This window comes from Onychostoma macrolepis, chromosome 17, assembly GCF_012432095.1.
Source record: "Onychostoma macrolepis isolate SWU-2019 chromosome 17, ASM1243209v1, whole genome shotgun sequence".
Taxonomy (NCBI): domain Eukaryota; kingdom Metazoa; phylum Chordata; class Actinopteri; order Cypriniformes; family Cyprinidae; genus Onychostoma; species Onychostoma macrolepis.
In genome coordinates this window covers 10,451,579-10,463,168 of record NC_081171.1, presented here as the reverse complement: position 1 = coordinate 10,463,168, position 11,590 = coordinate 10,451,579, and the positions used below count along the sequence as shown (strand labels likewise).

At 33.2% G+C, this 11,590-nt stretch overlaps 1 long non-coding RNA gene across 1 annotated transcript; it reads left to right on the top strand.

Moving 5' to 3' along the window:
* LOC131523201 (uncharacterized) lies at positions 1-4,668 on the top strand. The gene is made up of 4 exons (XR_009266723.1): positions 1-1,179; positions 1,502-1,593; positions 3,122-3,236; positions 3,422-4,668. It is a non-coding gene; the product is annotated as an uncharacterized LOC131523201 (long non-coding RNA).
* Positions 4,669-11,590: the final 6,922 nt, after the last annotated feature.

Here is an 11,590-nt window from a genome sequence, read left to right as displayed (position 1 = left end):
AGTTTTTGTAGAAAACCATAGTAATTGCAAAATGAACTATGGTTTACCACAGCATTTGCAGAAGAACCATTACAAAATAACCCATGGTTTTTCAACAGTATTTACTACAGATTTAGTTATTTATTACTATTAAAAACATAGGGCTCAATAAAATAATCATAATTAATCTCATGATTTCTGAAAATGAAACAATCAAATTTGGCAAATGTGTTGTCAGTTATTATAAAAAATACACTCTTAAAAAATGGTTCTTTGGCAGGGTGTATGGTTCCATGAAGAACCTTTAATATCCAAAAGAACCTATAATTGCACAAAAGGTTCTTTGTAGTACAAAAGGTTCTTTAGACTATTTAATGGTTCTTCACAATCAACATTTTGTAATTTTATTTTTTTCTGGAAAGTGAGATCAAGTGAGCTAAATATTCCTAGCTGCCTGGTCCAGAACTCATTCCAGACTCATTTTCTTTTAGTTGTGTTCAATTAAAGCTCAATAAAGTATTAATTTTTAGTTATAAAAAGTGTTGTGGTGTTTTTTTTAATTAAAAAAGACCAGTAGATCAGTCATTTTATACTTTTTACTCCTATTTTAATGCTGTTTTGCATGACTCAAAAAATGTATTAGGCTAGTTATTTAGCAAAAGCAAAGTTTAGTATAAAAAATCATGTTTTAAAATGAAATAAAAAGGCTGAGTGATACAAATCTTAATATATATATATATATATATATATATATATATATATATATATATATATATATATATATTTCTTTTTTTTTTTTATCCCACTATCATACATTTTGCACCAATGTATTGGTCGTAGAACTACAAAATGAGTTTCAAATTCGCGATTTAAAGAAAGATTTTAAGAGGTTTGTGAATGACTGTGACGTGTTTAAATGGGCGTGCCCGCTGAATCTCATTCAAATGTTGCAGTGGAGGGAGTTGCCATGGAAACGGTGAGCAACACTGTAACTGACGAACAGTAAATCTCCGTCTCTCGCTGCTGTTTTCACTGCTTTCAGGTTTTTAGGGAGTTTAGTCCCTAAAATCACACAAATATCACACACAACTGTTCCAGACACTTTCTTACATGAAACTGACACGTTTCTGTTGAATATTTACTTCACAGAAATGTTTTACAGTCTTCGAAAAAGTCCGCTAGCATCTGTTTTCAGACGAGGTATGTTAGGCTAACCATAGACATGTCTATGAGGCTAACTCTGAAGCTTGAGCTCTTGTTTATGAAAGTTTGGGCTTTTAATCACATCTTTATATGTAGATGAGAGGTTTTGATAGCTTTGTAAAGGGTTTGCTGTCAGTTTGTCAATGGTTTATTGGAAGTTGTCTAACTTATTTAACCTAAAATATGTGCTTTAATGGGTGACGTCACTTACACGAATGAACTGAATCTAACATTAGTTCAAAAGTGCTTTGATCTTTCATGGTAAATTAATATTGATAAATAATTTTAAAAATAATAAAAAATTGTTCTGTTTTTTCAGGAGTGATAATATAATCTTTCTACAAAGGAAGAGAAGCTCCAAGATTTCAAAAGTTCTGACGGGAGCTGCTGACAGAAATGCTGAAAACACAGGTGAGCATAGAAGAAATATGCATTCATATGCATTTTTTATCACAACATATTTTCTTATATCACCATGCATCTGTTATATTACAGTTCATTAAAGGAAGGTTTTGACAGGTAGTGACACAAACCTAAATACATGAATCTTAATAATTTTATTTTAAGAAATTGTTTGTGTATGTGAGTGTGTATGTACCGTTTTCTTTTCTGCGTTTCACTTCTGCTCTAACTTGCTTCCTTTAAATAAAGCTAAATATCGTTGGCTCTTTGATAAATTGCATATTATGTTTCTAGATTATGATGGCCGTGTGACTAGTAAGTAAAACCTCAAACATGCAGGACACAACTGTTCAAAAAAGCGGTTGGTATGATTTTTAAAAAATGCTTTTTGAATGTGTTTTTTAAGTAAGTCTTCTGCGCACCACTACTGCATTTATTTGATTAAAAATACAGTAAGAACAGAAATATTGTAAAATATTATCATTTAAAATACCACTTTTTTATGTGAATATATTTTAAAATGTATTTTTTTTGTTGTGATCAAAGGTGTATTTTCAGCATCATTACTCCAGTCTTCAGTGTCACATGATCCTTCAGAAATCATTCCAAGATGCTGATTTGCTGCTCAAGAAACATTTCTGATTACTACCTTTGTTGAAAACAGTTTTTGCTGCTTAACATTTTTTAAGGAAACAATACCATTCAAACATTTGTGGTAAGAAAATAAAGAAATTAATACTTTTATTAATCAAGGGTGTATTACATTTATCAGAAGTAACAGTGAAGAAATTTATAATGTTGGAAAAGATTTATATTTACTAAACTGTTTAATACATTTAATAAATGTTGTTAATTGTACTTTCTATTCATCAAAGAATCCTGAAAAAGGTATCACCGTTTCCACAAAAATGTTAAGAAGCAAAAACTGTTTTCAACTGTTTTAATAATCAGAAATGTTTCTTGAGCAGCAAATCAGCATATTAGAATTATTTCTGAAGGATCATGTGACACTGAAGACTGGAGTAATGATGCTGAAAATTCAGCTTTGATCACAGGAATAAATTACAATTTACAATATATTAAAATAGACAACAGTTCTTTTTAACGTGTAATTATATTTTGCAATATTACTATTTTCTCTGTATTCTTGATAAAATAAATGCAGACTTGGTGAGCAGAAGATTTTTTTTCCCCCAAAAACACTGTAATGTTTCCAAAATCTTGACAGTTACTGTATAATTGTTACTATATTGCTTAAATACCATTAATTGGATGGATTTGTGGCCCAAGATGCTGGGATAGGCTTCAGCCCCCAAGACCCTAGAGAGGATAAGTGGTTTGGAGAGTGAATAGATAGATGCATGAACTTCCAAAATACTTTCATTTGCTTTGATTTTGTTTCTATTCTGACTGCTGTTCAGCTTAAAAATACCTTTCCATTATCGTTGTTTGTCATTTTGCATTATTATACCTGTGCTAAACCTATTAAAATTAAGAAACTAATGAGAGGTTGTTTTTTTTTTTGTATTTTTTACAGGATCCTATGTACCCAGCCTCAACCGTTTATCAGAAGGACAGTGAAAGCGGGAACTCTTTGAACCACCAGTGGCAGTTTCCATGGGATGAAAAAGGGCATAGTAGTGGATGATGAGGTACTGACATTAACCTGCCAAAAAAGGTTCCTCTATGACATCGCCGCGAAACCACCTTTTTGGTTCTTTCTGGCACCTTTTTTTAAGAGTGTAGATGAGTGTGCAACTGACCAATAACAACTGAGTATTCCAGCAAGCTGTTTATTAATATTGTGTATATATATATATATTCTTCTCATTTTTAGGTCCTGAGACCATATGGGGTGAGGATCAAGACAACCAAACCAAAGGTGGACTGTAACCTACTGAACTATATGATAGACTTCATACTGACAACTACTGCCATGTATGCAGCATCAAATGTTTTTGAAAAAAAGGGCATTTCCTTCACCAAGTAAAAGTGTGGAGGATTCATCTGGCCTTCATCGGCCCCCATGAGGTGAAGAATAAATCAGCTTGCTTTAGGCTTGAAATGACTGAAATCTTCTCATGTGAGTTGATATCATTTTAAACATTCTTAAAAGTACTTCTCATTTCTTGTGAATGTATTTTGTAGTACGTGTAAAACTTTTCCAATGAAAGAACCTTTTTTACCTTTATTGATTTTGTAATCAAGGTTGTTAATGCTATGGACTGCACACATCTGCTTGTGTCGGGCTTGTGTTTACAGGTTGTGTAAAACTAGGCATGGCTGCAACAACTAATCGATAATGAAAATAATCATCAACTAATTTGAATAGTGCATCAAAACAAACAAACCGCTCATAATTCTGACTAAAATACACATTTTGCTCAAATATTTTTTTGTTAGAAATTAAGTGTAGGTTTAAAACCCTACATATAACACAAGTAATCATATTTATGAGAGCAGTAACAGTAAAGGCACTATTGCTGGAATTGTCCATTAATATAATATAATATAATTACTCTGTTCAGACGAATGATTGTGTTTGTTCCTCGTACCTCTTACAAGTTAACATTGTGTTTTTTGTTTAAATTGTTTTAAATTCTGTTTCAAAATAACAAGCAATCTGTTGTTTTTAGGTTTAGAATGTAATTTGTGTTTGTATTTTAACACTTTAATGCTTATAATGTACAGCAGAGCCTACATAGATACATTCATTATATTTGTTTTCATAGGCAGGATGTGAAATGACATTCTTTAAAATAATGGATTAAAATTTGTTTAATTAAAAAATAATGTATATATTTTATTTTTTTATTTTTTTGTCATCCAATTACTAATATTAATAAAAAAAATCTACAAATAAATTGATTATCAAAAAAAATTGTTAGTTGCATGCAGCCCTACATAAGATATTGTTAAAGAGGTAGGCGGTATAATGTTGTGTGTGAACACTAAGTCATGTTTATTTGTGCAACATGTAATTAATTTCTATAGAGATAATGCATTATTACAGTGAAACAATTTTTATTTTGTAAATTAGCAGAAAGCCATCTCTACCTCTGCAGTGCTTTATCACTATTTTTTAAATAAAGTTATAGTTCATAGTTCTGAATCATTTTGTCATGTGACAACAATATTTTCTTTCAGATGATGCAACTGCTATAATAAAGCCTGTATCATAGAATAGTAACTTGTCATTCTGTTTTTATTTTGTAGATGTTTGTTGAATAACTAGGCTTAAATGTAATTTGAGGTACTTTAGTAAAACCATGGTTAAACTGTACTACAGTCATGGTTCACTACATTTTTACTATAGTAAAACCATGGTTAATTTTCGTAAGGGTACTGGTACTGTTATTGATGTCGAACTATTAGCTGAACACTAAGCTGAAAATGTATAATCGAGTTACCCTTGCTGCTTTTTTTTCACATGCAGTAAAGCTAGCAAATAACTACATGACTTGAGCACAGATTTTTTGTCTCGATCTGCAGACTGGTCGAGACGGCACCGGTTGCCAAAAGTCAGAGCCAGCAGGTTTTGGTGAGTCAGAGTTGTGCAGATTTTTTTAGCTTTAGACTGTGATTCCATCCAGTCTGAGGCATATTTGATATTTTGAGGCAATTTTCATTTATGCATTAATTTGTCATAGCATCAAGATTTCTTATGTTAAAATAAAGTGGACATGATTTAGACTTGTTTCACTTTATTGTTGGGTGCTTTATAATTACGTGTATGTTATGTTATTGTGTGATTGTGTAAAAACAAACCGTCCGAGGTTATGGATTACAGGTAATAATGCTTCATAACACCTCAATATATCACCACAGGAATAAATTATGTTAATAAATATATGTTCCTTGATATGTTTTTCTCTCTCTCAAAAGATGGGCAGCCGCTGACTTGCAGTTTATGAATTACCACCAAGGATCATGGTTTCAGCTAAAAATATTCTTTACTGTTCTACTGAAAAAAAAAAAAAGTAAATTAACAGCACATTTTTAGGTGAACTCTTCTGATTCTATCCCTTTAATTTGCATGTACAAAATATGATAATATTATGAATAGTTATATACCATTATATATAAAAGTTTACAGCACCTTAATAAGCCGAATTTGAACAATAGCAAAAACAGCATAAACACATAATGCACATATGTTATTTTGTGTAGAAAGGTGTGTCGACTTCTTGCTCCGACCAAAGTGATTTCAACGCACCTTACATTGTAATTAAGAGGAAGATTTGGGCGCACCAGTAGGCTACTCCCCAATATTCATTCAGCTCTCCTACAAAACTAGCACAACAGTTCATGCTCTGCTCTGCATTCTTATCAACAATATTATACCAAATTAGGAATTCCAAAGTTGTACTCATTTCCCAAAACACCTCGTCTGTCTCATATCTTATCTTTAAAGAGCCTTAAGCTCTCCCACGCTGTCTTTACACAATCCTCTCATGTTCTCACTGAGTCTCTGTAGGCTAAAAAGCCGCTGGCCTGTTACTGATGTCTGTCTGCTGCATTAGTTAAACAGAGACAGGACACAGAGACCGCAAATCAGATAAGAGTCGGCCATACAACGGGGAATGATATAATGAATCTCGTGGAACCATAATGTTATGTGTGTGCATGAATTTGTGTGTCTATTTCTGCCCAGTTGAAGCAGACTGCATTCATGGCTGAGAGGGAATCACACTTTGATGTTCACCCTGATGAGCCGATCCTAACAGGAAACCAGATTTATCACTTGATTAAACTCAGCAGAAGGGTGTTGTAAGGCTGATGCAAGGTAGATATAGATATTCAGAGCTGGTATGTGTGTGTATGAGTGCTCCGAGGTCTGCTTTTTCACAGTAAGTACTTTGGAAAGTGTGTCCCTGTAATTTCCTGTTTACGTATTCATGACATGATGAAAGAAAATTCATTTTACCACAGTAATTACAGTCTGATCTTCAAAAAGACAGAGCCGATCACTGTCACTCTCATTTCACCCATGCACTGTCCTCTCAGATTAGTTGCGTACTACTTCTCTTTGAGCAATTACCCTCCATTTCTAATTTTCCAGTAATGACATCACAATTAAAGTTTTGAATTTAATTAAGTTTCATTTTGAACATGCCTGAACACGGTTGAAGATTTGCCTCTTGAATGTTTTTGTTTATTTGATTAACTCTCAGGGGAGAAATAAATGGTTGGGTGGTTTCGAATGATTTGGACTTAAATTTCTTCAGTGCCCTTTGATTGCTCAGTTTAATTAGCTGAAAGTAACATGTAATCATATTTATGTTCTCAGCGCAAAACTTTTACCCAGGCACCCTTTCACCGGTGGAAGAGTGAAAAATGCTTGTTGATTGGAGAACATTGGCTTAATAAAGCAAGCTGGCATTTGAGCTTGTGAATTCTGTGTCTGGTGGAAACAAAAACTAGGCTGAGGTATAAGCCCTTTTTTCAAACCATAAAGAGTGCAAATTGCACATTTGCATAACATATATTTTTACTCTGAAGTCCACTTATAAAGTTGGTCAAAGTTTGGTTTCCTACACCAAAAACACTTTTAATTTATTTTTTTTCTGGTTCTACACACAAAAAAGGATTTCTTGGAATTCCGTTAATAATGCAAAAAAATCCAATTTAATTGTGAATCCCAGACGGAGAAAAGTGTTTTCAGATATATCTTTAAATAATTGTCAAAATCTACTCAAAATGGCCATATATATATCCATATATATATATATATATATATATATATATATATATATATATATATATATATATATATATATATATATATATACAGGTGCTGGTCATCAGGACCAGCATCACATCCTCTTGTACCACTGTTTGAAGAATTTATCTTCCAGAATCTGGCAGTAAGTTTTAGGAGCTCATTTTTATTCCATCTCCTATCCTAAAAGTTTGTCTTTGCAGAGATTGACTAAAATGAGCTCCTAAAACTTACTGCCAGATTCTGGAAGATAAATTCTTCAAACAGTTGTACAAGAGGATGTGATGCTGGTCCTTCAAGAGTCACTCTCAACTTACCTGTCCATAAAGCCTATACAAAATCAGTCTTCATGTATTTCACAACACTTCAGCATGTTATTCTTATTAAGTGAGGGTTATTTTTAGCATTTTTACCCAAGCAAGGTCTCTGAGAACCTGACACATTGCACTTCTGGAGACTCCAGGAAGGTTGCACTTCTGGAAAATGGTGGCGCTGGAGACTAAATGATTCCTGATGGTTTCACAGCTAATTCTTCACCTTAATTCTTGTGCAGTTAACGTGTCTTTTATTCTCCACCTGTTTTTCTGACCCTGCTGACCCAAAGAGCATTTAGCTGCCCAATGATCATGCCTTAACTTTGCTAATTCTATTATTGAATTAGTATTGCATCCTTCTCATGGGCATTTAATTATTATTATTTTTTTTTTACTTTTACTCTGAGTTCAATCTCTTTTTTGGCTCATTTTATCTGTAAAAGAAAACCTGCCTAATAATTCTGCAAACCTGAAATAAGGAGTTTTTGACTTTCAGCCTTCATGGACAATTATATATAACTTAGAAATGATTAAATACAAAATCAATAGTAGTTATTAAGATTGATGTGGTTTGGAATTGGTAAAATTTTCTTGGCAAAAAAATATGACCATAATATCAACTTGCCTAATAATTCTGCACACAGTGTAATTTGAATATCATCAAAAAGTTGATTTATTTCACTAATTCCATTCAAAAAGTGAAACTTGTATATTATATTCATTCATTACACACAGACTGATATATTTCAAATGTTTATTTCTTTTAATTTTGATGATTAGAACTGAATCAAATCCCAAATTCAGTATCTCAGAAAATTAGAATATTACTTAAGACCAATACAAAGAAAGGATTTTTAGAAATCTTGGCCAATTGAAAAGTGGCATGGAGTCGATCAGTCTGTGGCACTGCTCAGGTGTTATGAGAGCCCAGGTTGCTCTGATAGTGGCCTTCAGCTCTTCTGCATTGTTGGGTCTGGCATATCGCATCTTCCTCTTCACGATACCCCATAGATTTTCTATGGGGTTAAGGTCAGGCGAGTTTGCTGGCCAATTAAGAACAGGGATACCATGGTCCTTAAACCAGATACTGGTTGCTTTGGCACTGTGTGCAGGTGCCAAGTCCTGTTGGAAAATGAAATCTGCATCTCCATAAAGTTGGTCAGCAGCAGGAAGCATGAAGTGCTCTAAAATTTCCTGGTAGATGGCTGCGTTGACTGTGGACTTCAGAAAACACAGTGAACCAACACCAGCAGATGACATGGCAGCCCAAATCATCACTGACTGTGGAAACTTCACACTGGACTTCAAGCAACATGGATTCTGTGCCTCTCCACTTTTCCTCCAGACTCTGGGATCTTGATTTCCAAATGAAATGCAAAATTTACTTTCATCTGAAAAGAGGACTTTGGACCACTGAGCAACAGTCCAGTTCTTTTTCTCCACAGCCCAGGTAAGACGCTTCTGACGTTGTCTCTGGTTCAGAAGTGGCTTGGTAGCCCTTTTCCTGAAGACGTCTGAGCGTGGTGACTCTTGATGCACTGACTCCAGCTTCAGTCCACTCCTTGTGAAGCTCTCACAAGTGTTTGAATCAGCTTTGCTTGACTGTATTCTCAAGCTTGCAGTCATCCCTGTTGCTTGTGCACCTTTTCCTACCCAAATTCTTCCTTCCAGTCAACTTTGCATTTAATATGCTTTGATACAGCACTCTGTAAACAGCCACACCTTTCAGTAATGACCCTCTGTGACTTACCCTCTTTGTGGAGGGCGTCAATGTTCATTTTCTGGATCATTGCCAAGTCAGCAGTCTTCTCTATTAATGTGGTTTCAAAGAACAAGAGATACCCGGAATTTATACTGTAGGGATGGTCATTAATTGAAACTCAAATGTAAATATTCTATTTTTCTGAGATACTGAATTTGGGATTTTCCTTAGTTGTCAGTTATAATCATCAAAATTAAAAGAAATAAACATTTGAAATATATCAGTCTGTGTGTAATGAATGAATATAATATACAAGTTTCACTTTTTGAATGGAATTAGTAAAATAAATCAACTTTTTGATGATATTCTAATTATATGACCAGCACCTGTATATATTTAGATGTTTAAATTTTCACATTTTTTGGCAACTTATTAAGTTCAAAATTACATTTATGTTTTCCAAAATATATTTTAACATTTTTGCATTTACTCATAATGTATGTATTTTTAGACTGGAAATGTATTTTCTTGCTTTTTGAAGTACATTTTGTAATATATGTTGGAATTTGAACATTTAAACAAAATTTTATTTGTAATATTACATTATTTATTTTCTATATATTTTAAATCTATTTTTTATTTCTGCTATTTGGGAGTGAATTACATATATATTCAGGTGGTAATTAAATGTACATGGCTTCGATGCTATAAAATGTTTAATCGTTTGAATTCAGTCAGATTTACAGTATAGGGTTCATAAAAGCCTAAAGGAGTGCAAAAGGTTATATTGATAAACGTTTATAGCATTCTGAATAATAAACCTTACACGAAGTGTGAATGCTGTTAATAAAGTTAATACTGTTGGTGTACTGTTGGTACTGGGAAACCTTAGAGTACGTCTACATAGCACATACAACTCGAAAGAGCAAGGAAATTACTTCCTCTGTGGTATGTCCTCTTTACAATTCTAGTTTAGGAAGAGATTTATCAAGGACAAGCCTTTAGATGACTCTCACACTACTGTCACAATACTGAAAATGTGGAAACACTTTACAATACGGTGACACTAATATGCATTAATTCATGCTTAACAAATGCACAAATAATCAGGAGTTAATGTATAACTCATAAAGAACTAAACCATTTATTAACAATTACTGCATCAGCAACAAATGAACATTCGATATGATTCAAAGATTAAGTAATCGATAAATTGTTATCAGTTAAATACGTCATAATATATTAACTACCTAATAACTTATTTTATTAACTAATGAAGTAAATTCATATGTTAATTACCACATTGGGTCGAAGCCATGCCTTTAAACTTCCAGTTGTCTGCTTTAATTAATCATTAGCTAATGATTTGCATGGGTATCATTATGTTATGACTTTACTTGTTGATTACTAATTGTTAAGTAATATGTCATTGTGGTTATAGATTTTGAATTAGGTAGTTAGTCGAGTGCCTCAACAAGTAAAGTCATAACATAATGATACCCATGCAAATCATTAGCTAATGATTAATTAAAGCAGACAACTGGAAGTTTAAAGGCATGGCTTCGACCCAGTGTGGTAATTAATATATGAATTTACTTCATTAGTTAATAAAATAAGTTATTAGGTAGTTACTATATTATGACGCATTTAACTGATAACAATTTATCGATTACTTAATCTTTGAATCATATTGAATGTTCATTAGTTGCTGATGCAGTAATCATTAATAAATGGTTTAGTTCATCATAAGTTATACATTAACTCATGATTATCTGTGCATTAGTTAAGCATTATTTAATGCATATTTGTGCACCCGTTTTGTAAAGTGTTACCGAAAATGTTTCATAGTGTGAGGTGAACTGGGGTTTTTAATCAGTCTAGAGTGAAAAAGAGCTGCTATATGAGGCCTATCGCACGTTTTTCTTGAGAAAGGTTGGAGGAGAATGTATACTGGAGGCCTGAGATAGGAGAAGGCTTTGCTGTTGAGAGTTAGAGTAATCCTGCAGGCTCTGAAAGAACAGAAGCTGATCAGACCGAGGAAGAAAACCGATGAGATTCTGTCCTTTTTGTCTCACTATCTCAATACCATTCCTTCAGATTTCTTTCTTCGGTTTCTCTCTTCTTTATCACTGCTCATTTAATTTAAGTGCATAAATGGATGTAAATTATTGGCTATTTAATGTCCTCTTATGCCTGCTAAAACTAGTGAGCTGTTTTTTTTTTTGTTAGTCTGAGATTGTCTTCCAACCCAGCCACGTGTATTGTGAC